Below are 26,879 nucleotides of genomic sequence, written 5' to 3'. Positions count from 1 at the left end.
GGAAAATCCCATGGATGGAGGAGCCTGGTAGGCTGCAGTCCATGGGGTTGCTAGGAGTTGGACACGACTGAGCGACTTCACTTTCACTTTTTACTTTCATGCATTGGAGAAGGAAATGGCAACCCACTCCAGTGTTCTTGCCTGGAGAATCCCAGGGACGGGAAGCCTGGTGGGCTGCCATCTCTGGGGTTGCACAGAGTTGGACACGACTGAAGTGACTTAGCAGCATTAATTTGTGTGCATTAAAATGTCATTGCTTTCCAGGAACAAACCCCAGTTGATCATGGTGAATTGACCTTTAGCATACCACTAAATTCAGTTTTTTGGGCTCCAAAATCACTGTAGATGGTGACTGCAGCCATGAAATTAAAAGACGCTTACTCCTTGGAAGGAAAGTTATGACCAACCTAGATAGCATATTCAAAAGCAGAGACATTACTTTGCCAACAAAGGTCCGTCTAGTCAAAGCTATGGTTTTTCCAGTAGTCATGTGTGAATGTGAGAGTTGGACTGTGAAGAAAGCTGAGCACCGAAGAATTGATGCTTTTGAACTGTGGTGTTGGAGAGACTCTTGAGAGTCCCTTGGACTGCAAGGAGATCCAACCAGTCCATTCTGAAGGAGATCAGTCCTGGGTGTTCTTTGGAAGGAATGATGCTAAAGCTGAAACTCCAGTACTTTGGCCACCTCATGTGAAGAGCTGACTCATTGGAAAAGACTCTGATGCTGGGAGGGATTGGGGGCAGGAGGAAAAGGGGATGACAGAGGATGAGATGGCTGGATGGCATCACCGACTCGATGGGTGTGAGTTTGAGTGAACTCCAGGAGTTGATGATGGACAGGGAGGCCTGGCGTGCTGCAATTCATGGGGTCACAAAGAGTTGGACACGACTGAGTGACTGAACTGAACTGAACTGAAATTCAGTTTGCTAATATTATACTTAGAGCTTTGTATCTATATTCTTCATGGATATAGGCCTGTAGTTTTCTTTTCTTGTATTCTTTTCTAATTTGATATCAGGTTAAAGCTGACATCATAAAATGAATAGTGGAAATGTTCTGTCTCTTGGATGTTTTGGGAGATTTTGGGAAGGATTGGTAGCACTTCTTTAAATGTTTGGTAAAATTCACGAGTGAAATCTTGTCCTGGACTATTTGTCACTGGAAGAATTTTTTTTTATTCACTCAATTTCCTTAGTAGTAATTGGTTTGTTCAGATTTTTATGTTTTCCTGATTCTTTCTTGGTACAATATATGCTACTAAGTATTTTTCCGTTTCTTCTGGTTTGTTCATTTGGTTGTAGTTACTCATAGTAGTTTCTTTCAAATCTTGTATTTTTGTGGTATCAATTGTAATGTTTTCTCTTTCATTTTTTAATTTTGTTGACTAATGTAGCCTATACTTTTCCTGTATCAGTCTATCTAAAGGTTTGTCAATTTTGTTTAGCTTTTCAAGGAACTAACTTCATTTTTATATTATTTTCTCTTTTAAAACTTATTTTTAATTGGAGGATAATTGCTTTACAACATTATGCTGGTATCTGCCATACATTAACATGGATAAGACATAGGTATACACATGTCCCCTCCCTCTTGAACCTCCCTCTCCCCTCCCACACTATCACACCCCTCTAGGTTGTTACAGAGCACCAGTTTGAGCTCCCTGCATCATACCACAAATTCTCACTGGTTATCCATTTTACATATGATAAAGTATATGCTTCAATGCTAATGTCCCAATTCCCCACACCCTCTCCTTCCCCAACTGTGTCAATGTGTCTATTATTTATGTCTTCATCTCCACTGCTGCCCTGCAAATAGACTCATCAATACCATTCTTTTAGATTCAATATATATGCATTAATATACAATATTTGTTTTTTGCTTTCTGAATTACTTCATTATGTATAATAGCTCTAGGTTCATCCATCTCATCAGAATCAACCCAAATGTGTTCCTTTTTATGCTGAGTACTATTCCATTGTATATATGTACCACAGGATTTTTATCCATTCATCTGTCAATGGACATCTAGGTTGCTTCCATACTCTAGCTATTATAAATAGTCCTCCAATGAACATTGAGGTACATGTGTCTTTTTCAATTATGGTTTCCTCAGTGTGTGAGTAAAAATTTTCTTCAGTCACGTCTGACTCTTTGCGACCATATGAACTGTAGCCTGCCAGGCTCCTCTGTCCATGGGGATTCTCCAGGCAAGGATACTGGAGTGGGTTGCCATTACCTTCTCCAGGGGATCTTCCTGACCCAGGGATTGAACCCATGTCAATTGTGGCTCTTGCATTGCAGGCGGATTCTTTACCACTGAGTCACCAGGTTTCCTCAGGGTACATGCCAAATAGTGGTATTGCTTGGTCATACGGTAGTTTTTTATTCCTAGTTTATTAAAGAATCTCCATATTGTTTTACACAGTGGCTGTAACAATGTACATTTCTACCAACAGTGCAAAAGTTTCTCTTTTTCCAAACCCTCTCCAGGATTTATTGTTTGAAGATTTTTTAATGATGGCCTTTCTGTCAAGTGTGAGATGATTCCTCATTGTAGTTTAGGATAGTGCTTCTCTAATAATGAGTGATGCTGAGTACCTTTTCATGCATTTATTAGTCATCTTTATATCTTCTTTGGAGAAATATCTGTTTAGGTCTTCTGCCCACTTTTAGATTGGATTGTTTGTTTACTTTTTGGTATATTTTGAAGATTAATCCATTGTTACTTTTTTTATTTGCTATTTTTTATCCCATTATGAGGGTTTTCTTTTTACCTTGTTTGTAGTTTCCTTTGCTATGCAAAAGCTTTTAAGTTAAATTAGGTTCAGTTTGTTTATTTTTGCTTTCATTTCCATTATTCTAGGAGGTGGGTCATAAGGGATCTTTCTGTGACTTGTCAGCAAGTGAACTGCCTATGTGTTCCTCTAAGAGTTCTATAGTTTCTGATCTTACATTTAGATCTTTAATTCATTTTGAGTTTATCTCTGTGTATGGAGTTAAGAAATGTTATAATTTCATTCTTTTACATGTGTAGCTTTCTGGTTTTACCAGCACTGCTTATTGAAGAGACTGTTTTTTATCCATTGTATATTCTTGCCTCCTTCGTCAAAGATAAGTTGCCCAGAGGTGTCTGGATTTATCTCTGGGCTTTCTATCTTGTTCCATTGGTCTATATTCCTGTTTGTGTGCTGGTACCATACTGTCTTGATGACTGTAGCTTTGTAGTATAGGCTGAAGACAGGAAGATTGATTCCTCCAGTTTCATTCTTCCTTCTCAAGATTGCTTTGGTTGTTTGAAGTCTTTTGTGTTTCCATACGAATTATGAGATTCTTTGTTTTAGTTCTATGAAAAATACCATTGGCAGTTTGATAGGGATTGCATTGAATACATAGATTTTTTTTGTGTGTAGTATAGTAATTTTTACAATATGGATTCTTCCAATCCAAGAATATGGTATATCTCTCCATTTGTTTGTGTCATCTTTGATTTCTTTCATGAATGTCATAGTTTTCTGCATACAGGATTTTTATCTGTTCAGTAGGTTTATTCCTCAGAATTTTATTATTTTGTTTGCAATGGTGAATGGAATTGATTCCTTAATTTCCCTTTTTGATTTTTCATTGTTAGTGTATAGGAATACAAGGGATTTCTGTGTATTAATTCTATGTCCTATGTCTTTATTATATTCATTGATTAACTCTAGTAATTTTCTAGTGTTATCTTTGGGGTTTTCTATGTATAGTATCAAGCTTCCCAAGTGGTGCTATTGGTAAAGAACCTGCCTGCCAATGCAGGAGATATAAGAAATGTGGGTTTGATCCTTGGGTCAGAAAAATACCCTGGTGGAGGGCATGACAACCCACTCTAGTATTCTTGCTTGGAGAATCCCCATGGACAGAGGTACCTAGCAGGCTACAGGCTATAGGGTCACAAAGAGTTGGACATGACTGAATCGACTTAGTACACATGCACATATATAGAGTCATGTCATTGGAAAACAGTAAGAGTTTTATTTCTTTTCCTATCTGGATTCTATTTACTTCTTTTTCTTCTCTGATTGTTCTGGCTAGGACCTCGAAATCTATGTTGAATAACTGTGGTGAGAGTGGGCACTCTTCTTGCTTCTGATTTTAGAGGAAATGCTTTCAGTTTTTCACCATTGAGAATAATGTTTGTTGTGGGTTTGTGGTACATGGCATTTATTATGTTGAGGTATGTTCCTTCTGTGCCTACTCTCTGGAGAGTTGTTGTTTCTTTTTTGTCATAATTTGGTGTTGAATTTTGTCAAAAGCTTTCTCTGCATCTATAGAGGTGATCATATGGTTTTTATCATTAAATTTGTTATTATGTTGTATCACACTGATTGATTGCTGGTATTGAAGAATTCTCACATCCTTGGAATAAAGCCCATTTGATCATACTCTGTTTTGCAGCATTGACTTCCACCATTATATCTTCTAGGTCACTTATCCATTCTTCTGCCTCAGTTATTCTGCTCTTGATTCCTTCTAATGTATTGTTCATCTATGTTTGTTCTTTAGCTCTTTCAGGTTTTTTGTAAACATTTCTTGCATATTCTCCACTCTTTTCCTGAGATCCTGAATCATCTTCACTATCATTATTCTGAATTTTTTTCTGGGAATTTGCTTATCTTCACTTCATTTAGTTGTTTTTCTGGAGATTTATCTTGATTCTTCATCTGGAACATAATCCTATTTATTTTCATTTCAAAGAAATTATATAGCTTTATATGACTGTGATATTAGTTCTAGAGGCTGCTGGGATTGCAGTTTTTATTTCTTCAGTCTGCCCTCTGGTGGATGTGAGTAAGAGGCTTGTGCAAGCTTCTTGATGGGAGGGATTGGCTGTGGAGAAAACTGGGTCTTGCCCTGGTGGGTAGGGCCATGCTCAGTAAAACTTTAATTCAATTGTCTGCTGATGGGTGGGGCTTTGCTTCCCTATTAGTTATTTGGCCTGAGGCAACATAGTTCTGGGGTCTACAGGCTCTATTGAAAGGCTATTGGTAAGCTCCAAGAGGATTTACCCCAAGACACATCTCCCTGGACTGCTGCTGCCAGTGTCCCTGTCCCGTGGCAGACCCCTGCCAACCCACATCTCTGCAGGAAACCCTCAAACACTCACAGGGAGGACGGACTCAGCCTCCTGTGTGGTCACTTCTGCTTTCCTCTGGGTCCTGGTGTGCACAAAATCTTGTTTGTGTCCTCCAAGAGTCTCTGTTTTCCCAATCCTGTGAATGCTCTGTAATCAAATCCCAAAGGCCTTCAAAGCCAAATTCCCTGGGGATTCCCAGTCACATGGTCTGGTCCTCAGGCTGGGGAGACTGATGCGGGGCCTAGAACCTTTACAACAGTATAAGAACTTCTTTGGCATTATTGTTTTCCAGTTTGTGGCTTACCCACCTAGAGGGTATAGGATTTGATTTTATCATAATTGTGCCCCTCCTACTATTTTATTGCAGCTTCTCCTTTGTCCTTGAATGTGGGGTATCTTTTTTGTGGTGGGTTCCAGTGTCTTCCTGTCGATGGTTGTTCAACAGCTAGTAGTGATTTTGGTGCTTTGGCAAGAGATGAGCACACATCCTTCTACTCCACCATCTTGAACCAATATCCAAAGCTCATTTAATTATGATGTATGATCTTTTAAATACGTTGTTGAATTCTGTTAGCTAGAATTTTGTTGAGGATTTTTACGTCTATGTTCATCAGTGATATTGGCCCATAATTTTCTTTCTTTGTGGCATCTTTGTATGGTTTTGATACCAGGGTGATAGTGGCCTTGTAGAATGAGTTTGGGAGGTTTCTTTCCTCTGCAACTTTCTGGAAGAGTTTGAGAATGATAGATGTTAACTATTCTCTAAACTTTTGATAGAAGCTACCTGCAAAGTCATCTGGCCCTGGGCTTTTGTTTGTTGGAAGATTTTTTTATTGCAGTTTTCATTTCCATGGTTGTGATTAGTCTGTTCATGCTTTCTATTTCTTTCTGGTTTAGTTTTGAAAGGTTATATTTTTCCAAGAATTTGTCCATTTCTTCCAAGTTGTGCATTTTATTGACGCACTGTTGCTCATAATAGTCTCTGTGATCCTTTGTATTTCTGCATAGTCTGTTTTAAATTGTCCTTTCTCATTTCTAATTTTATTGATTTGAATCGTTTCTCTGTTTTTCTTGATGAGTCTAGCTAACGGTTGTAGATCTTGTTTGCCTTATCAAAGAACCAACTTGCAGTTTTATTGGTTTTTGCTATTGCTTCATTCATTTGTTTTTCATTTACTTCTGCTCAATGTTTATGATTTATTTCTTTCTACTAACTTTGGGTTTCTTGTTCTCTTTTTTGCGGTTTCTTTAAGTGTAAGGTTGCTTATTGGATGTTTCTCTTGTTTCTTAAGGTAGACTTTCATTACTATAAACTTTCCTCCTAGGACTGCTTTTATTTTGTCTCATATGTTTTGAGTTATCATGTATTCATTGTCATTTGCTACTATGTATTTTTTTTTACATTTTCTCTTTGATTTCTTCAGTGACTTTTTGGTTATTCAGCAGTGTATCATTTTCCCTGTGTGTGTTTGTGTTTTTTATATTTTTTGCCCTCCAGTTGATTTTTAATCTTTTAGTGTTGTGGTCAGAAATGATGCTTGACATTATTTCAATTTTTTTTTTAATTTAGCAAAGCTTGATTTGTGACCCAAGATATGATTCATCATGGAGAATGCTCAATGTGCACTATAGAAAAATGTGAAATCTACTTTTTTGGATTGAAATGCCCAGTAGATATCAATGGGTCAAACTGGTCCAATGTATTATTTTAAGCTTGTGTTTCTTTATTAATTTTCTCTCTAGATGATGTGTCCATTGGTGTGAATGGGTATTAAAGTCTCCCACTATTATTTTGTTACTGTCAAATTCCCCATTAATAGTTGTTAACATGTTCCATATGTATTGAGGTGCTCCTATGTTTGGTGCATATATATTTATAGCAGTTATATCTTCTTCTTGGATTGATCCATTGATCATTAAGTACTGTCCTTCATTGTCTCTTGTAATGGTCTTTATTTTAAAGTCTATTTGTTTTCTGATATAAATATTGCTGTTCTCACTTTCTTTTTATTTCTGTTTGTATGGAATATCTTTTCACAGGCCCTCACTTTCAGTTTGTATGTGTCCATAAGTCTGAGATGGGTTTCTTGTAAACAGTGTATATAGGGATCTGGTTTCTTTTTCTTTTTTTTTTTAAATCCATTCAGCCAATCTGTGTCCTTTGGTTGGAGCATTTAATCCATTTACATTTAAGGTAATTCTTGATATATATGATCCCATTATCATTTACTTTTCTGCCGAGGTCCAGTCCCGGCTGATCCAGGGAGTTTGAAGGGGAGACGGCGTTGACGAATACACTGGCTTTAATTAGATATTAATTAGAGATATAAAGAGTAATAGAATGAGGGTAGCTCAGTAGGAAAATTCAGTGGAGAAAAGAGGCTGAATGGTTTACGTGGAAAGCTAATAATTCCAAGGCAAGGAATTTACGTCACCTACGTAGGCCATAGGCATCCTCCCGTTCTCCTGAAGGAGAGGAGACACTAAGGCCTCCCGGTCAGATCTTAGAAGCCCAGGCATAATTAGTAGGATTGACGAGCCTCCACGTTCCAGATAATTCAGCCAGAAGGTGAGAGAACGAGCGACATGGGGAGACCAGTCTTTCGAGGAACTGATCCCATTTTTTATTTTTCCAGGGTCTGTTTCTATACACTGAGATGTTATACAAAAGTCATGCAGGGTCAGCAGTCCTGACTTTTATTAAAGTCAGGTGCTTCATACAGATGTATACAGAGCTCTTAGGGGTGTTACATCATCTTCTGGCCAGGGGGCCTGCTGACAATTTATGACCCTCTCCTTGTGACAGTGGTCAGTCAACCAGAACACTTATTTCTCCAGGGGTGATTATTCTTAAAACAGATGCCACCTTCCGAAGGTACCAGATAAAGTTACATTCCTATAGGGTGAGGGTGTAGTGGGTTTTAACTAAGGAAAGAATTTGCTTAGCCTAAGGTCTAACGTGATTAGTATCAAAGGTTAATACTTATTTCTTCTATATATTCATTAATGTGTATAAGGGCAGGGGATGTGGAGACTTAGCAGCAAACATTGGCTCAACAAATGAAAAACCCTTCACCAATACAATTTCTAATCAGCCCACTATACTATACTAATAGTTTTCTAACTTCTCTAAAGAACTTGTTTTTAGAAGGTTTAAAGCATCTCATGCCTCTCACGGTTGGGAGGCTGTGAGCAATCACATGTGACCGGACAAGCCTGTCAGGCAGGCTAGAGAACCTTCAGAGGAGTTTGTAGGTTGAAACACTGCTATCACGTGCAGGAATTATTATTAACTGGAGCTCTAAGTTAACTCCTTCTCCGAAAGAGGTGGTGGGGGACAGTCCCCCCTAAAGTCAGAGGTGTAGGTGAGAGCACAAAGTAGTAAAGTAGGCAGGCTCTGGTTTTGGGGGTAGATGCTCGAGAATTTCCAGGGGGACTCCTGAGGCTCGATCCCGCCTTTGCGTATGTCGACCCTCCTTCCTCATGACCTTTGCCACAGGCGGAGCTCCTGGCTCCCGGCACTTTGCTGTTTTTGTAGGCCTTTTCTTTCTCTCATGTTTCATGGATAGAGAAGTTCTTTTAATATTTTTTGTAGAGCTGGTTTTGTGGTATTGAATTCTCTAAATTTTTCTTGTCTTAAAGCTACTGATTTCTCCTTGGAATCTGAATGAGGTCTTTGCTAGATAGAGTAATCTGAGTTGTAGGTTTTTTTTTTTTTTTTTTCCCCTTTCATCAATATAAGTATCTGCCTCTCCCTTCTGGCCTTCAAAGTTTCTTTTGAAGTATCAGCTTTCAGCTTTACAGGGATCCCCTTGTATGTTATTTTTTGATGTTGCCTTGACACTTTTAGTATTTGTTCTTTGTGTTTCATTCTTGTTAAATTAATATGTGTCTTTGTGTGTTCCTCCTTGAGTTTATCCTGTATGGGACTCTTTGTGCTTCCTGGAACTGGGTGGCTATTTCCTTTCCCATTTTAAGGAATTTTTTGACTATAATCTCCTCAAAATATTTTCTCATATTCTTTCCTTTTCTTCTCTTCTTCTGGGACCCTGAATATTAATACACTTAATATTGTCCCAAAGGTCTCTGAGACTGTCCTCATTTCTTTTTATTCTTTTTTTTTTTAAATTCTGTTCTGCCTCAGGTATTTCCACCATTCTATCTTCCAGCTCACTTATACATTCTTCTGCCTCAGTTATTCTGCTTTTGTCTCCCTCTGTTGTAGTTTTAATCTCATTTATTATGTTGCTCGGGCTTCCCTCATAGCTCAGTCAGTGAAGAGTCTGCCTGCAATGCAGGAGACCCGGGTTGGATTCCCAGGTTGGGAAGATCCCCTGGAGAAGGAAATGGCAACCCAATCCAGAATTCTTGCCTGGAGAATCCCATGGACAGAGGAACCTGGCAGGCTACAGTCCATGGGGTCTCAAGAGTCAGACATGACTTAGCGACTAAACTATTACTACTACTACTATTATGTTGCTCACTGCTTATTTTCTATTCTTTAATTTTTTCTAGGTCCTTCTTGATCTGTGCCTCCAGTCTATTTTTCTGTGCCTCTATTTTATTTACAAATTTTTGGATCATCTTTACTATCATTATTCTGAGTTCTCTTTCAGGTAGATGGCTTATTTCCCATTCATTTGTTTGGTTCTGTGGGCTTTTTTTGTTTTCCTTTTATCCACCCCATGCTTCTCTATCTTCTAATTTTGTTTAATTTACTGAGTTTGTTGTCTCCTTTCTGCAGTATGGAAGGTCAGAATTCCTCTTAATTGTGAAGTCAGCCCTCCATGGGTGGGGTTGGTCCAGTGTGTTGTGAAGATTTCCTGGTTGGTGTAACTTGTGCTTGTGTTCTGGTGGATGGTGCTAGATCTTGTCTCTCTGAAGGTAAATGCTGTGCCCTGTAGTGTTTTGTCCTGTCTATGGGTTTGTTATGGCTTTGGGCAGCCTTTCTGCTGCCAGGTTTGTTAGCCTTACTATCTGGTAGGTTTGTGTTCTAATTTTGCTAAAGGTTTGGCATGAAACGTCCAGCACTGGAATTTGGTGGCCTTTGGGTGGGGCATTGTCTTAATGATGAGATGGAGGCTTTTGGGAGTGTTCTCACTGATTAATGTTTCATGGGACTGGTAGTTATCTGGTGGTTCGAAGTCCTGTAATTGCATCTTCCACCTCAGTGGTTCAGGCCCAACCCCTTATTGCAGCAACAAGAGTTCACAGACCACACAGCACAGAAGACAAAACCCCAAGATTAATGGTGAAAAAACACTCAACAGCTAAGAGAACCCAAAGAAACTCACACACTTATAATAGAAAAGAAGATAGAGAAAAGAAAAAGAAAAAAGGATAAAAGTAGAAGTCAAAAAGGAAGACAGCAATCAAGCCAATAAATACCCAACTGAAAATGTATATTAAGAACTAGACTAGCAAAAATATAAAATCAAACATAGAAACAACAAAACAAACATAGAAAAATGCACTATAACTAAACAATACTGCAAAAATAGGAAAAGTAGAAATAAAATGAATTTATTTAAAAATAAATAAGGTGCTTTAAAATAGGAAAATGTATGTTATAAAAATAAAAATTAATGAGATGATAAAGAAAGAACAACATTAGAATAATATGAAAAAAAAAAGGGAAATTGTATAGAGAGTGGTAGTAAGAATGTCCTTATGATTCCTCCATTTTTCTCTTCACACAGTGTGCTCTAGTCACTCTGCCTATGCAGAAAGTCCTCTAATATTTCCAGGAAGGTCTCTGGACCTGCTTTGGGAAGTGTTAGGTCAACTGAGACTCAGATTTGCCTTACTTCATTTGTACTTGCTCCCAAAATCCACAGTTACCCCTAAAGTCCACAGTGTTGAGCTAATTGCAGGGATTTAATCCACTGCACTTGTAGCTGCAGGAGATAATTCCCCTCCTCTTTGGTCACACATCTCCTGGTGTTCTGCTTTGGTTTTGGCCCCACCTCTGCTGGTACGCCATGCCCCAGTGTTCATTCTCTGACTAGATAAGAGGGGATGAAGCCCGAAGCTGGAGGTTTATTAGTGCTCACTTGCTCAGTTAGGCTGGGGAGAGGGAGGGTATGATAGCCACAATTGAAATGTACCAGGGAGTGCCTGGAGCACTAGAGGCCAATGGGATGTTATTACAGTCTGAGGCAGGTCATGAGCTCTCCCAGAGGAATTGGCCCCTTATCATGTTTCCCTAGGAGAAGCCAAGTTGCTTAGGCTCCCAGCAATGTATGGGCATTAACTTGTGCCTGTTCACAACTTGGTAGTATCTCCCACCTCTGGGGTTCTGACTACAGTGGTGGTGTTTTGTCTACTGCTTCAGGGACTCTCCCTGCCTTTTGCAGTGGCTTATGTTTCCCCCTCTGCTGTCACATCTAGTTCCACCACTGGCACTGGTGGTCCTCATATCTTTGGTGATGGTTGTTGGGTGTATAGCTGCTGTCTGTGAGCATGAAGAGTTAGAGTGCCTTGGTGGCTGTAATCTCTTGTCTCTCTGTGAGACCCAGGCTTTTCTCTGAACTCCCTCAGCTGTGTTGTACTAACCCCCTCAGAGTATCTTTATGGCAGTCAACCCTGGTCCTTTCCCTTGGATCCAGCCCCTGAAGCCTGAGAATTCAGCTCCCATTCACTATGGGGGTGTGTGTGTGTGTGTGCAAGACACTTCTCAGCTGGGAAGTGCTGTTTAGCATCAATCTTTGTGGTGAATTTTCTATTTTGCCCCTCAGGCATCTGTTGCTGCATTTCCCCACTGATGTTCTGAAGCTCTCCCTCCCTGACCCCACTCGTGAGGAGGTTTCTGAGTGTTCAGAAGCTTTTCCTCCTTCATGACTCCCTCCCCAGGGCTCTGGTCCCTGTCCCCAAATCATTTGTCTCTTTTTTATCTTTATCTTTTGCCCTATCTAATTCTGAGGAAATTAGTTTACCTTTTTGGAAGTCTGGGGTCTTCTGCCTGCATTCAGAAATTGTTCTGTAGGAGCTGTTCCACATGCAGGTTAATTTTTGATGTATTTGTGTGTGTGTGTGTGTGTGGTGGGGTGATCCCCCTGTCTTATTCCTCCTCCATCTTGAAAGTATATCAAGAATCAACTTCTAGTGATGTTACTATTTTCTATTGCTTTCTTGTTCTCTCTTTTACTTATTTACACTCTAATATTTATTAATTCTTCCTTCTTCTACCATTGAGCTCAGTTTTTTCTTTTTTTAGTTCCTTGAGGCATAGATATATGTTTTGTATTTAATATCTGTCTTGTTTCTTACTGTAGGCATTTATTTCTGTGAACTTCCCTCTTGAGCTGCCTTTGCAGAATCCCATACATTCCAGTGTGTTGTGTTTTCATTTTCCTTTGTCTCTAGATATTTTTAAATACCCCTTTGGTTTATTCTTTGATTCACTGGTTGTTCAGGAGATTAATGTTTAGTTCTGTGAGTTTTGTTGTTGTTGTTGTCATTGTTTGTTTGTGAGTTCTTTTTTTTTAGTTTTCCTCATGTTGTAGATGTCTAGTTTCATACAATTGTAATCAGAGAAAATATTTGGTATAATTTCAATCTTGTTGAATTTGCTAGACTTGAGGTCTAATATGTGATTTACCCTAAAAAGTGTTCCATGTGTGCTTGAGAGAAAATATGTATTATGTTGTTTTTGGATCGAATGTTCTATGTATGACTGTTATGTCCATTTGATCTGTGGTGTTTTTGATATCCATTGTTTCCTTATTGATTTTCCAGCTGGAGGATCTGTCCATTGTTGAGATGAGGTAAAAATTCCTCAGCTATTACTTTTTAATCACTATATTTTTAATTGAAGGATAATTTCTTTACAATATTGTGTTGGTTTCTGTCATATATCCACATGAATCAGCAATAGGTAAAAATATCTCAACCCTCTTGAACCTCTCTCCCACTTCCCACTCTATCCCACCCCTCTAGGTTGTCATAGAGCCCTGGGTTGAGTTCTCTGAGTTGTGTGGCAAATTCCCACTGGCTATCTATTTTAAATATAGTAGTGTATATGTCTCCATGCTACTCTCTCCATTAACACCACCCACTCTTGCCCTCTACCCCTCTGTCCATAAGTCTGTTCTCTATGTCTGTGTCTCCATTGCTGCCCTACAAATTAGGTTCATCAGTACCATCCTTCTAGATTCCATATATATGCATTAATATACAATATTTATTTTTCTCTTTCCTACTTACTTCACTCTGTATAATAGGCTCTAAGTTCATCTACCTCATTAGCACTAACTCAAATGCATTCCTTTTTATGACTGAGTAATATTCCACCACCCTTATGGCAGAAAGTGAAGAGAAACTAAAAAGCCTCTTGATGAAAGTGAAAGAGAGTGAAAAAGTTGGATTAAAGCTCAACATTCAGAAAACGAAGATCATGGCATCTGGTCCCATCACTTCATGGGGAATAGATGGGGAAACAGTGGAAACACTGTCAGACTTTATTTTTCTGGGCTTCAAAATCACTGTAGATGGTGATTGCAGCCATGAAATTAAAAGACGCTTACTCTTTGGAAGGAAAGTTATGACCAACCTAGATAGCATATTCAAAAGCAGAGATATTACTTTGCCGACAAAGGTCCATCTAGTCAAGGCTATGGTTTTTCCAGTAGTCATGTATGGATGTGAGAGTTGGACTGTGAAGAAGGCTGAGCGCCAAAGAATTGATGCTTTTGAACTGTGGTGTTGGAGAAGACTCTTGAGAGTCCCTTGGACTGCAAAGAGATCCAACCAGTCCATCCTAAAGGAGATCAGTCCTGGGTGTTCATTGGAATGACTGATGCTGAAGCTGAAACTCCAATACTTTGGCCACCTCATGCGAAGAGTTGACTCATTGGAAAAGACCCTGATGCTGGTGGAGGGATTGGGGGCAGGAGGAGAAGGGGACGACAGAGGATGAGATGGCTGGATGGCATCACTGACTCGATGGACACGTGTTTGAGTAAACTCCGGGAGTTGGTGATGGACAGGGAGGCCTGGCGTGCTGTGATTCATGGGGTCACAAAGAGTGGGATACGACTGAGGGACTGAAATGAACTGAAGTAAATATTCCATTGTATATATGTACCACAGCTTCTTTGTCCATTCATCTGTTGATAGACATCTAGGTTGCTTCTATGTCCCAGCTATTGTAAATTGTCCCACCTGTTATTGTATACTTTTTTATTTTTCATTTTAGTTTGTTAGCTTTTGCTTTATATATTTATATGCTGCAATGTTTGATCCATAAATGTTAACAATTGTTATATCTTCTTGAAATATTAACCTGCTTATTATTGGAGAATGTCATGGAGAGGACATGTGCATTGGTTGACCCACAAGGTGGACCCAGGTATCAGAGTTTCCTTACCTCATCTCTGTCATTTGGAATGCATGCTGCACCCACTGTTCTCACACTGAGAGTCATTTCAAAGATGAAACCTTGAGGGAGTAGTATTTTGTGAAGGACATCTGGATTGTATACATGCCTGAATTCCATTAAGTTCCCTATATAAACTTTCAAGATTTTCGTGGGCAGGTTTGAAGATCTACTAATCTTGCAGCCATATAGGACAAGTCTCATATACAAATTGCCTTGTTATTCAACCTGATACCTATCAATCTGGAGTGGTCTTCCTTTTTCTTCAGTCTCTCCTTCCCCACCATGTAGAGAGGTCAGTTTTGAATTTCACCTAGGAAATTTCTGAGGATGCAAACCAACACTTGGTGAACCAGTCAGGAGACTGAAGATACGGGTTTTGTGAAAGAGGAATCTGTGGTTGAAATACTGTGTTGACTATGTGGGGATGAATGGCCTGCACGTTACATGTTTATGAATATTGGTATGCCCCCAAATGCCAATTTATTTAGGGCATTATGGAACTTGGCATCACATGCTGTGGCCAAGAAGGAAAATGAATGGCTACTGCAACATACTGGCCTCTACTGAGGAGTTTGACTAGTAACTGATGCCCAACTAGAGGCTGAGGCTCCAGTTAGAAAGTTGGAAGAAGAGCTGAGGGTAGAGAAGGAAGTGTAGTCATCCACTATGTTTCTGGATTCAGGCTGAGCTGACAGGGTGAGATATTAACAGCAACAAATTAATTTGGATACTTTAGCATATTGTTTTGCAAAGCCAGGTGGATGAAGTCTGCTATGGCTTAAGGCCTAAGTGCTCATGAGAAAGCCTTATTGTGACACTAGAAGGTGGAATCCCTGGAAAAGTGAGAAGAGCAAAGTGGAAGATGCTATGGTAATTCACAGTGAAACAGATAAAACGCCTCGTGCGATCAGATCCCTAATACAGAGGAAAGAAAAGGCACAACAACTCTAACGGTGGGGCATCCACAACTCAAGAACATTCATGATAAGAGAACATACATCCACTGAGCTTACTGGCATAGCTGCTAATCCCCGCCCCCCCTCCCCCCCACCCCAAAGGCCAGGGAGAGTATCCAGGAATGGTTAGTGAAGTATAGGGTATGGGAGATGATGGCATTCCTCTGACTAGGCAGAAGGTAGAGAAAATGAGCAACCTTACCACCCACCCTTCCCACCAGTAGCACCTGTATGGCACTCAGGGAGTCCAAGGGACTCACTCCCTTATAGGTTGGATTATTCTATCCTGCAGGAAAACTATAAGCAAGGTGAAAAGACAGCCCTCAGAATGGGAGAAAATAATAGCAAACAAAACAACTGACAAAGAATTAATGTCCAAAATATACAAGCAGCTCATGCAGCTTAATACTAGAAAAACAACTCAATCAAAAAGTTGGCAAGAGATCTAAATAGACACTTCTCCAAAGAAGACAACCAGATGGCTAATAAATACATAAAAAGATCCTGAATATCACTCATTATTGGAGAAATGGAAATCAAAACCACAATGAGTTATCATCTCCCACCAGTCAGAATGGCCATCATCAGAAAGTTTATAAACAGTAAATGCTGGAGAAGGTGTGGACAAAAGGGAACCCTCTTACACTTTAGTGGGAATGCAAACTGGTACAGCCACTATGGAGAACAGTGTGGAAATTCTTTAAAAACCTGGGACTAGAACTGCCATATGACACAGCAATCCCACTGCTGGGCATACACCCCAAAGAAACCAGAATTGAAAGAGACACATGTACTCCAATGTTCATTGCAGCACTGTTTACAATAGCTAGGACATGGAAGCAACATAGATGTCCATTGGCAGATGAATGGATAAGGAAGTTGTGGTACATATACACAATGGAATATTACTCGGCTATAAAAAGGAATTTGAGTCAGTTTTAATGAGGTGGATGAACCTGGAGCCTATTATACAAAGTGAAGTAACTAAGAAAGAGAAAGACAGACACTGTATATTAATGCATATATATGGAATTTAGAAAGGTGGTACTGATGATCCTACATGCAGGGCAGCAAAGGAGACACAGATGTAAAGAATAAACTTTTGGACTCAGTGGGAGAAGGCAGGTGTGGGATGACTTGAGAGAAGAGCATTGAAACCTGTATATAACCATATGTAAAATAGATGACCAGTGCAAGTTTGATGCATGAAGCAGGGCACCCAAAGCTGATGCTCTGGGTAGGGTGGAGAGGGAAGTGGGAGGAGGGTTCAGAATGGGGGTACAAATGTATACCTGTGGCTGATTCATGTTGATGCATGGAAGAAACCATCACAATATTGCAAAACAATTATGATGCAATTAAATTACTTAATTAAAAAAAAAGAAATCTATCCATAGTATTTAGGGTGGGGGAGTCTCCTTATATGTAACTTTTCTTGTTTCTTTCAAAAAATTATTATCTTCACTTTTAACAATTTAATTATAATCTCTCAGCATAGCTTTATTCAAGTTCAATATATTTGGGGTCTTTTGAGCCTCATAAATCTGGATGTTCATCTTTCTCCTCAGGTTTGGAAAGCTTTTAGCCATTTTTGCTTTTACTAATAATACACTTTTTGTCCTTTTATCTTTCTTTTTTTCCTTGTGGAATTCTCATAATGTAAACATTGTTTCTCTTGTTTGTGTCCCATAAGTCACAATGGCTTTCTTCACTTTTTTAATTCTTTTTTTCATTTTGCTCCTCTGGATAATTTATAAAGTTCTGTTTTCTAGATCACTGATTCTTTTACATGTTCAAGTCTGTTCTTAAAGCTGTTTGTTGAATTCCTCGCTTTTGTCATTTTATTTTGGAGCTCCAGGTTTTCTGGTTTTTGTCTTTTTAGTAGTGTCTAATTCTTTGTTAAACTTCCTGTTTTGTTCATGAATTGTTTTCTTAATTTCACTTAACTGTATATTTTTGTAGTTTACTAAACTTCTTTAGGAGATTTATTAATTTTTTGTCTGGTTGAGAAGCAATATTTAGAACAAGACTTGGAACTGGAGGTTCATTCAAAATTGGGAAAGGAGTACATCAAGGCTGTATACTGTTACCCTGCTAATTTAACTTATTTGTATAATGAAGTGAAGTGAAGTTTCTCCGTCATGTCCAACTCTTTGTGACCCCATGGACTGTAGCCTTGCAAACTCCTCTGTCCATGGGATTTTCCAGGCAAGAATACTGGAGTGGGTTTTTCTTTCTCCAGGGCATCATCCTGACCCAGGGATCGAACTCAAGTCTCCTGCATTGCAGGCAGACTCTTTACTGTCTGAGCCACCAGACAAGCCCCTTATATGCACAGTACATCATGCAAAATGCCAGGCTGGATGATTCACAAGCTTGAATCAAGATTGCTCGGAGAAATATCAACAACCTCAGATATGCAGATGATACTACTCTAATGGAAGAAAGCAAAGAGGAACTAAAGAACATCTTGATGAGGGTGAAAGAGGAGAGTGAAAAAGCTGGCTTAAAACTTCATTTCTTTAGGTCATTTCTTGGAGATTTATTATTTTCTTTGATGTTATCCCCCTGGAGGAGGGCATGGCAACCCACTCCAGTATCCTTGTCTGGAGAATCCCTATAGACAGAAGAGCCGGGGGTGGGGGGGGGGGGGCGGGCTATAGTCCATGCGATCACAAAGAGTCACAACTGAACGACTTTCACTTTTGATGTTATTGTGTTTTTCTAATGTTTTATGAACCTTGATTCCTTATGTTGGTATCTGTGTGGTTGGGTAAGCAGTTTCCTCTTCCAGACTTTATAGGTTCTCTTTGAAAGAGACAGCTATCTTTTAGTAAGTTCAGCTTGGGTTTCTGTACATATCTGCTGGTTATGTACCTCAGGCATGTAGAGTCTGCTATCAAGGTCTGTTTTGGGGTGAGGCCACTGCCAAGCTCTGAGGTTAAGGTGGGTAATACTGACTGAGAAAAGTTGTATATGATTGCTGGCTCTATTCTTTGTCCAAGCAAGGCTGTATGTCAGGCTCTGCAGTTACCTGTGTTCTCTGTTCGGCTTCCTAGACCACCAGGACTCAGTACCATACTCAGCAGTAGGTGGGACAACAACAGTTTCCCTGCCTAGTGGGGCAGCTGAAAAGGCTCCAAGTTCTTCATGGCTTATTGTTTAGGAACCTGAATTATGCAAGACTGTGCATTGAATTCCCTGGCCAGAGATGGTCACAAGTTTTTCTCTGAAGTTGGGAAAAATCAGTCTGTGGTCTCTGTTCGAGTGCAACCATAAGCAGGATGTTGGATAAGCTAGAGCATTTTCTGTGTGTTCTGTTAGGTTCCCTTGTTGGGAAGACTGAAAACTCTATTTAGCAATGCATAGGGGTATGACTTTGCTTTCCTGCCTGGGCAGAGTGAGAAAACCCACTTCGAAGTCAACAAGACTCCATGGTCTTTACTCAAGTGGACACATGCCTCAATTCTCTGGCTGAACTGAAGCACTGATTTTTCCCTGTGGATGATCAACTCTCTTGCTGGGCTCTCTGATCAAGTGTTGCTGGGCTACTGAGCTCTCCAGGTGTTCTGTCCAGGTTTTCTTGTTGGGTGGAGCTGGGAGTTTCACTCAGCACTATGTGAGGCAATTGATTAGCTCCTCAGCTGATGGTGCAGGGAAGTTGGGTCCAAGAAGCCTGCCAGGTGCTCCTAGTTATGCTTCCTGCTCAAGAAATGGCCAGTAGCTACACTCAGTCATGGGCTGGGCTATGACTATCTTCCCTATCTGGGTAGAAGGTGGGCAGAATTCTAGATCCAGCAAAACTTTTTGTTTAAGGACTTGAATCAGCAAGATCTGCACTCGGTCAAGTTTCCTAGTCAGATTGCACTACAGTCTGCTTTCTGCAGATGAGAAAATCTGCTGATTGGGATGACTACATAGGTGCTATGGGTAGGAACTCAGTCTTCCAAGATCAATGTGGTGGTTGTTGCAATCCTCCCCACTTCTCCTCACAACTAGAGTCTCAGTGGGCAAGCCATGCACATTTCTTCTCAATCCCTGTGAGGCAGGATTGAAACAGGGACTCCCAAAAAGCAATCTATAATGCTGGGACCTGGGTACCTACCCTGGGCACTCTTTCTCACTGGAGGGACTTTAGTCTTGGGGAAATCTCTCAGTGTGGTACAGTGCCAGCCTGAAGGACTGGCAATGCAATCAGCATGTAGTCACTTCTTTTAATCTTCTAGTGTGCACTGTTTTGGTCTTTGTGGTACAGGAGGGGTGCTTCAGGCTTATTCATGTTCTATTATTTTCTCAGTGGTGTTTTGTCCATAAGTAGTTTTTCTTCTTGTGAGTGGGAATGAAGTTGGGACAATCTGTCACCATCTTGGTAGTCTCATTCCTCTGATTCTATAGTTTGAAGTCTTCAGTCTACAAGTTGGTAACTTTCCAAATGGTAGACCAAAAACTAGGCTATTGTTAATATATCATGAGTTGTTAAAATAGGACAAACTTCCTCTAGAGTAGTACCAAGACCTATGCAAGTGCCCTTCAGTCTGAACACTGAGGACAGTGACCATGATCTGCTTTCAATTCTGTTTAGCTGGTAGTGAGATTAAACATACATAGTAACATAGTAGACACCACTAGGTTTCAACTTATCCAAACCATCAGTGAACCAGGCCTAGGGATTAGTTGAACCTCTAAATGAATCAAGACCTCACTTAGCTAGCAGTTTTACTTCAAGTGGCAGAGTGGTTAATAGAGCTTCCCTGAAGGTGTAGTACCCACTTTTTCATGTAAAGTCCATATGCCATCGGGTTGAAGCCAGGTAAGTATTAAATATGCTATTTACCTCTGACAAGCAAGACTTATCTTTTCCCACCATTATAAATGGTAAGTTGGAATTATCTATCACAAAAAGGGAAAAAAAGGCGAGAGAGAGACAAGGCCTCCATGGTGTGGGTGTTCAGTTTTGAAAACAGATGCTTTCTATAGGGATATATTTAACATACATATCAAGGAGAAGCTAAGTCCAGAATCCCAAAGCACACCTCCTGGCAAAGAATGTTTCCCTCTGCCAGAGACTCCAGTTGGAAAATCATCAGTTACAGGGCCTTAAATCTCAACTAGGTCAGTATGAATGTAGGGCCCCAAACATACAGAGTATGACACAGCTTGAGAGACAGTTTCCACAGCAGAATGTTGTTTTGGGCCCCACTCAAAAGATGGTAATTTATGGGTTAGCCAATATATAGGACCAAGCAGAATTTTCAAAGAATCACAAACTCTTCAATATCCGAGGGATCCAGCTTAATGATAGTCCTCCTTTTTAGTGGTAGGGGGCTGAATAGACAACAAATTTTCCTTGACTGCCTAAGGACTAGTACTGTGAATCTGCCTGCAAAGTCCCAAGAAACGTTACTAGGCAAGCAGACTACTGAATTCTGTTGAAGGTTTTCAAGCACTCTTCCTAGGAAACCAATACTTTTAAAACTGAAGCTTTTGAAAGCCAACCATCAGGACATCATGCATATATGTGAAAACTATAAATCAGAGGCCTTACTTATAGTGAAGGGCAGGGAAGCCTGGCATGCTGCAGTCCATGGGGTCGCAGAGTCAGACACAACTGAGTGACTGAACAACAATAAATACATTAAATTCTAAACTATCTGATTTTCACAAATGGCAAAGAAGATTAGGTAACCAAGAGGAGTACAAGAAAACATATATGAGATGCCTTGTCACATAAATGTGAACAGATTTGATCATCGGGTGCCAATAGTATGGCAAAGAAGGTGCTGCCAATGTTCAAGATAGTGTGTGTAATAGGTTCAGTTAGAGTCACATTGTATGGAACAGCTGAGATGATAGAAGAAACAATTGAATTTACCTGACAATAATCCACTATAAACCTTCAGCTCTTCTTAGACTTTTATACTGTGCATGCATGGCTTTTCTATACAGAACTTTCATTTCTTACTCCCATTGCTTCCTTTAAGTAATATTTAATCATGGCTGTGAATTTTTTATTCCTCCTGGGATTCTATACTCTGTGTGTGAAACCACCCAGGATGAGTCAGAGAGGCTACTGGTGGAACAATTTATGTTTCCCTAATACTTCTCTACATGTGGCTGAGTTTCATCTAGCACTTATGGGACAGGAAAATACAAGCATTATTTCCTACTATATATTCAGATATGAAGGTAACACTGAGATTGCACAGAATTGGCACAAATGGTTTCATTCAAGTTTCATATTCAAGTTTTCCCTATTCTAAACCTGGGCAAAACCTATAACACAAATCTAGATGCTGTTCCCCTCCACAGGTCCTGTACAATAGTAATTTGGACATCCATATCTACCAAAGCCATCAAATTTGATTCTCTCTCCTTACCAAAATTCTCCAGCCTACTCAGATAAGTGCATATGACATCTGATTTCCATTAGGGACAGAGAGGACTCAGTGTCATCTCTAATAATTTTTCTACTTATAGCAGCTGTGGTTGAGTAAGCCAGCTGTTTACATTCTTCATTTACAATAATTGTTTATCCAGCCCTCTCATATCCCAAGCCAACTACCAAAAGTTCCAAGGATTCTCCAGTTTGTGCTTAGGGTGCTTGTGCTTTCCTTCCTTTAACTCTGGGTCTCTGTGTGTCTCTGTCACTGTTATATGAAAGGATACAAAAACTTCTGCTTACTTAGGATTAATCTTAGGAATATTTGTTGTAGTGGAGTGGACCTGAAGTTAATGACTAGATTGAGGAATAACTTTCAACTGCAGTTGAATTATCAAGAAATAATGCATGAATATATTAATGCATATGTATAGAATCTAGAAAGATAATACTGATGAGTCTACTTGCAGGGCAGCAAAGGAGATGCAGACATAAAGAACAGACTTTTGGACACAGTGGATAAGGAAAGGGTGGGATGATTTGAGAGAGTAGCATTGAAACATATTACTATATGTAGAATAGATAGCCAGTAGGAATTTGCTGTATAACACAGGGAACCAAAAGCCAGTGCTTTGTGACAATCTAGAGGAATGGGATGAGTAGGGAGGTGGGAAGGATGTTCAAGAGGGAGGGGACATATGCATACCTATGACCAATTCATGTTGATGTATGGCAGAAACCATCACAATATTGTAAGTTATCTTCTAATTAAAAATTAAAATTAAGAAAAAAGAAATAACGCATGATTAAAGCCTGTCTTTGTATGTATTTCCTGGTACTCATCTTGCAGCAATTTCCTCAATTACTCCTCATTAACAGCTTATTATTTACAGCAACAGCTACAGTCAACCTTATCAGCAGTTTTACTCTAAATCCCTGAGTCCCACTTATCACAGGGTGACAGTAAGTGGACACAGGGCTCGTATATACACAATAGATAGCATTAGAGGAAAGGAAACTACTTTAATTAACTTAATCTTTTATAATGGGCAGTAAACATGTCTTCCTCTTATTGTAGAATAAGACATATTTATTATACTGCAGTAAGCATTCCTGCTCATTGCTATAGAAGGAACCACTATTCCATCTCAAAAAGATATTAGTTATTCAAACATCCTTCAAAGGAAAGTGGCAAGCCAAAACCATTCATTCCTTTGCTTGCAAAATGTAGGGAGGGATCCATACAGAATTGTCCTTCAACAGTAAAACTGTTGGAAATATGCCATCATCAAACTCACTGCTGCTGCTGCTGCTGCTGCTAAGTTGCTTCAGTCGTGTCCAACTCTGTGCAACCCCAGAGACAGCAGCCCACCAGGCTTCCCGTCCCTGGGATTCTCCAGGCAAGAACACTGGAGAGGGTTGCCATTTCCTTCTCCAGTGCATGAAAATGAAAAGTGAAAGTGAAGTCGCTCAGTCGTGTCCGACTCCTAGCGACTCCATGGACTGCAGCCTACCAGGCTCCTCCGTACATGGGATTTTCCAGGCAAGAGTACTGGAGTGGGGTGCCATTGCCTTCTCCATCAAACTCACTAGATAATGGCAAACATATTTCCAACAGAACTCCTAGCAGTGGATGGGATCTCTCACTTTTTTTTATCTGATTGACAACAAATATTTTTCAACTTCATGCATGTTGTTGATCTGATAAATAGAAAGGTGTATATCATAACAATTTTCACAGTACAGCATGATTTTTTTCAAATTAGAGGATTTATATTTTAATGACAATATTTATCAAAATTTCCATCAATATGTCAATATTATAGTTAAAATTTTCACCATTTCCATAGGAAAAATATAAATACTTTCTTCTACTTTATTCTAATATTTTATAAATGCTACTTCCTAAATTGAGTACTAACTTTTTATCCATTCAGGACTAATTTTGTGTGTAAGGTGTGAAGGGATTTGAGTATATTCCCTGGCAAATGGAAAATAGATTAATCCTGCACTGTTTATTGAGGCTTCCCAGGTGGCTCTGTGCATGAATGCATGCTAAATTGCTTCAGTCATGAAGACTCTTTGTGACCCTGTGGACTAGCCTGCCAGGATCCTATGTCCATGGGATTCTCCATGCTAGAATATGGGAGTGAGTTGCCATGCCCACCTCCAGGGGATCTTCCTGACTCAGGGCTCAAACATGCGTCTCTTACATCTCCTGCATTGGCAGATGGGTTCTTTACCACTAGCACAGGTGGCTCTAGTGGAAAAGAAAACACCTGCAATGCAAGAAAAATAAGAGATGTGGGTTTGATCCCTGAGTCGGAAAGATTCCAATGGAGAAGGAAATGGCAACCCACTCCAGTATTCTTGCCTGGAGAATTCCATGGAGACATGAGCCTGGGGCGCTACCATCCTTGGCGTCACATATTTGGATAGGACTAAAGTGACTAAGCCGGCACACATGCACACTTATTATTGAAAAAAAATTCTATTCTTACTCACCTAAAATGTAACCTATATTCAACTTCCAGTTCTTATAGGCAAATATCAGTTATTTCACTGAAATAGTTGATGTTCCTCTCTCTGTTCTTGTACCCCATTACAGATTATTCTCGAGAGTTGCCAAAGAGTCCTGGTTAAAAAATCAGACAAAAAATGTTGTGCCTCTGCTTAAAATACTGAATGGTTCCCCATCACACACAGCATAAAAGTCAAATTCCATTCTTCTCCCAGATCCGCATCACTTCTCTGAGCTCTCTTCCTTGGTATTCTCTACCTTGCTCACTCAGTTCCAGCCATGTTGGTATTCTCAATATGGCTTGAACATGTCAGGCCTACTCTTGCCTTGGGCCTCAGCACTTGTTGTCCCTCTTGCTGGAATGTTCCTTCCCTAAACAACCACAGGGCTAGTCCTCTCAATGCCTTCAGGTCTTTACTCAAAAACTGTGCTCTCAGTGAGGCTCTCTCTGGACTCCCTATCTATCGAATTTCAGCCTCCTCCCTGGAATTCCAGTTCCCCCATTCTTTGCTTTATTTTTTCTTTCTTAACATTTATCAGTGTGAAAATACTTTATATTTTACTTTTTGTCTCTTGGCTACTGTCTGTCTCCTACACTACAATGAAAGTTCCATGAGGGTAAGATTACTTTATCTTTTTATGACCATATCCTAACCTCCTGTCTAGAAGACTGCCTGGCAGAGAGCCACCCTGAAGTAAGTATTGGTGAGATGAAGATAAAGCAACCAAAATAAAAACCAAATGGGGTTAAAGTAAGCCAACGGAGGCCTAAGCTACCAATGCAAATGCTTCCAGGGGACATCTGGGCATTTTATGAGCGTGAAGCAGGCCATCCGGGGGCATGGCCTACTCGAGAGAGTATTCTGAGTTTAAAATGGGCTGAGCCTTTCCTTAGAGTCAACTGCTTGTGTCCTTGTTGGAATGCGGGCCTCAACCCTTGGTCTATCGTTTTGTTTTCTCAGGCAAGCCAAGAATGTGGATTTTTGAAATGTGAAATCCCCCAAACGTCTATATAGCTAATTTTAAAACGGAGAATGATAAAAATATGATTGACCAACCAAAATATGACAGTGGGCTGAAACTGGCCCATGAGTGGCCTGCAGGTGTTTGCTAGACTGAATTATGTGATGTATGAAAGAAAACCTATCCCTGCTCTGGTGAGGTGGGCTTGTCTTGTGGAATTCTTGAGGCAAACAGCTTCAGATCATGTTGGGTGGAGAGAATGAACTGAAATTACCAACTTCTTTCCACTCTGGGAAGCTCCCTGCCTCCCCCTCTACCTGCTATGCCTGGAGTTATTGGCCAGAAGAGAGACACCAGAATTGTTTCTTTGAGGGCAGTGAAGGGTGTGTAGTGGGAAAACCAGAGAGAGTTTTGAAGCTTTTCCCACAGCTGAACTGGGAGAAGGAAAGAAAGAGAAGGACAAAGACCCATGTATTGGGACACCATACCTCAGAGGGAATTTATTGCGAATTACCACACCCTCTTCCCACCATCCACCTATGTGGCACTATACAGTGGAAGGACTTAGTTATACAAAGTCACATCTCCCTGCTGAACTGCCCATGCCACCTATCTCACCTGGAAATAGAACTGCACACATTTCCAGCACAGTTCCCTGTGTGCTTGAAGTGGGCAAGACTAGTCAGGAGGTACCGTGAAGGGTCAGTAGGCACTGGTTTTGTTGGGATATTGCCAGAATGGGGTTTCTGGAGGCAGCAGACCTCCATCTGGTGAAGCACGGGCAGGGGGACAGGGGTGGGATACCTGTGGTTTCAGGCAGGGGCTGAGAGAAGCGCGGGCAGTCAAGTATTCCCCATGCCCTGGAGAGAAACCTTAGGCTCAATCCTTTGTTGCTTCTCTTCTGTAAGGATGCAAGGCATAGCCCCGGAGGATGAAGAGCAGTGAGAGGAGTGCAATACCTGGGTCGAGCAAGTTTCCATTTTTCTGGATAAAATGCTTTCCAAATGCAAGGTGGCACATCTCTTATGTTCTGAGAACTCCACTAACTCATTCTTGAAAAAATCGTTTATTCCGTGTAGGGGAAGTGAACCAAGAACTTCAGGCCTGAGATTTCTTGATCCTGGGTCCTCTGGAAACTACGAGGAAACTGCCCACAGCCCCTCTGCTATGGAGCACCATGCAGTGCGTTTAAGCTGAGGGCTGGGCTCTGCTCAGCAGGTGTGGCATGATGTCCCTGATATAATAAAAGTCTTTTAAGTATAAACTTGGTTCCTGCTTAACTCTTGAGACTGTCCTGTCAAAATTCCCCTCTAGGGAAGCTCCAATCCATGTGGTTTGTTTGTTGCCACATCCTTTGTGCACAGAGCTAGGGAGGGCAACTTGGATACTGCCAGAGGGCCTAGTTTTCTTGGGTCTTTCCATCTCTCATAGGCTCCACACCTCATACCCTTTTTTCTCTGTTCTCACTCCCTCTGTCAGTCTTTCTTCTTAGAATTCCTCCTTCCTCAGTGTCCCTTCCCTTCTGGAGTGTCCCTTTAGTCTCTCCTCTGATCTCTGCCAACTT

The sequence above is a fragment of the Bubalus bubalis genome, chromosome X, assembly GCF_019923935.1.
Source record: "Bubalus bubalis isolate 160015118507 breed Murrah chromosome X, NDDB_SH_1, whole genome shotgun sequence".
Lineage (NCBI taxonomy): Eukaryota > Metazoa > Chordata > Mammalia > Artiodactyla > Bovidae > Bubalus > Bubalus bubalis.
The sequence above is the reverse complement of the archived record's forward strand: the minus strand, read 5'-3'. Positions refer to the sequence as shown.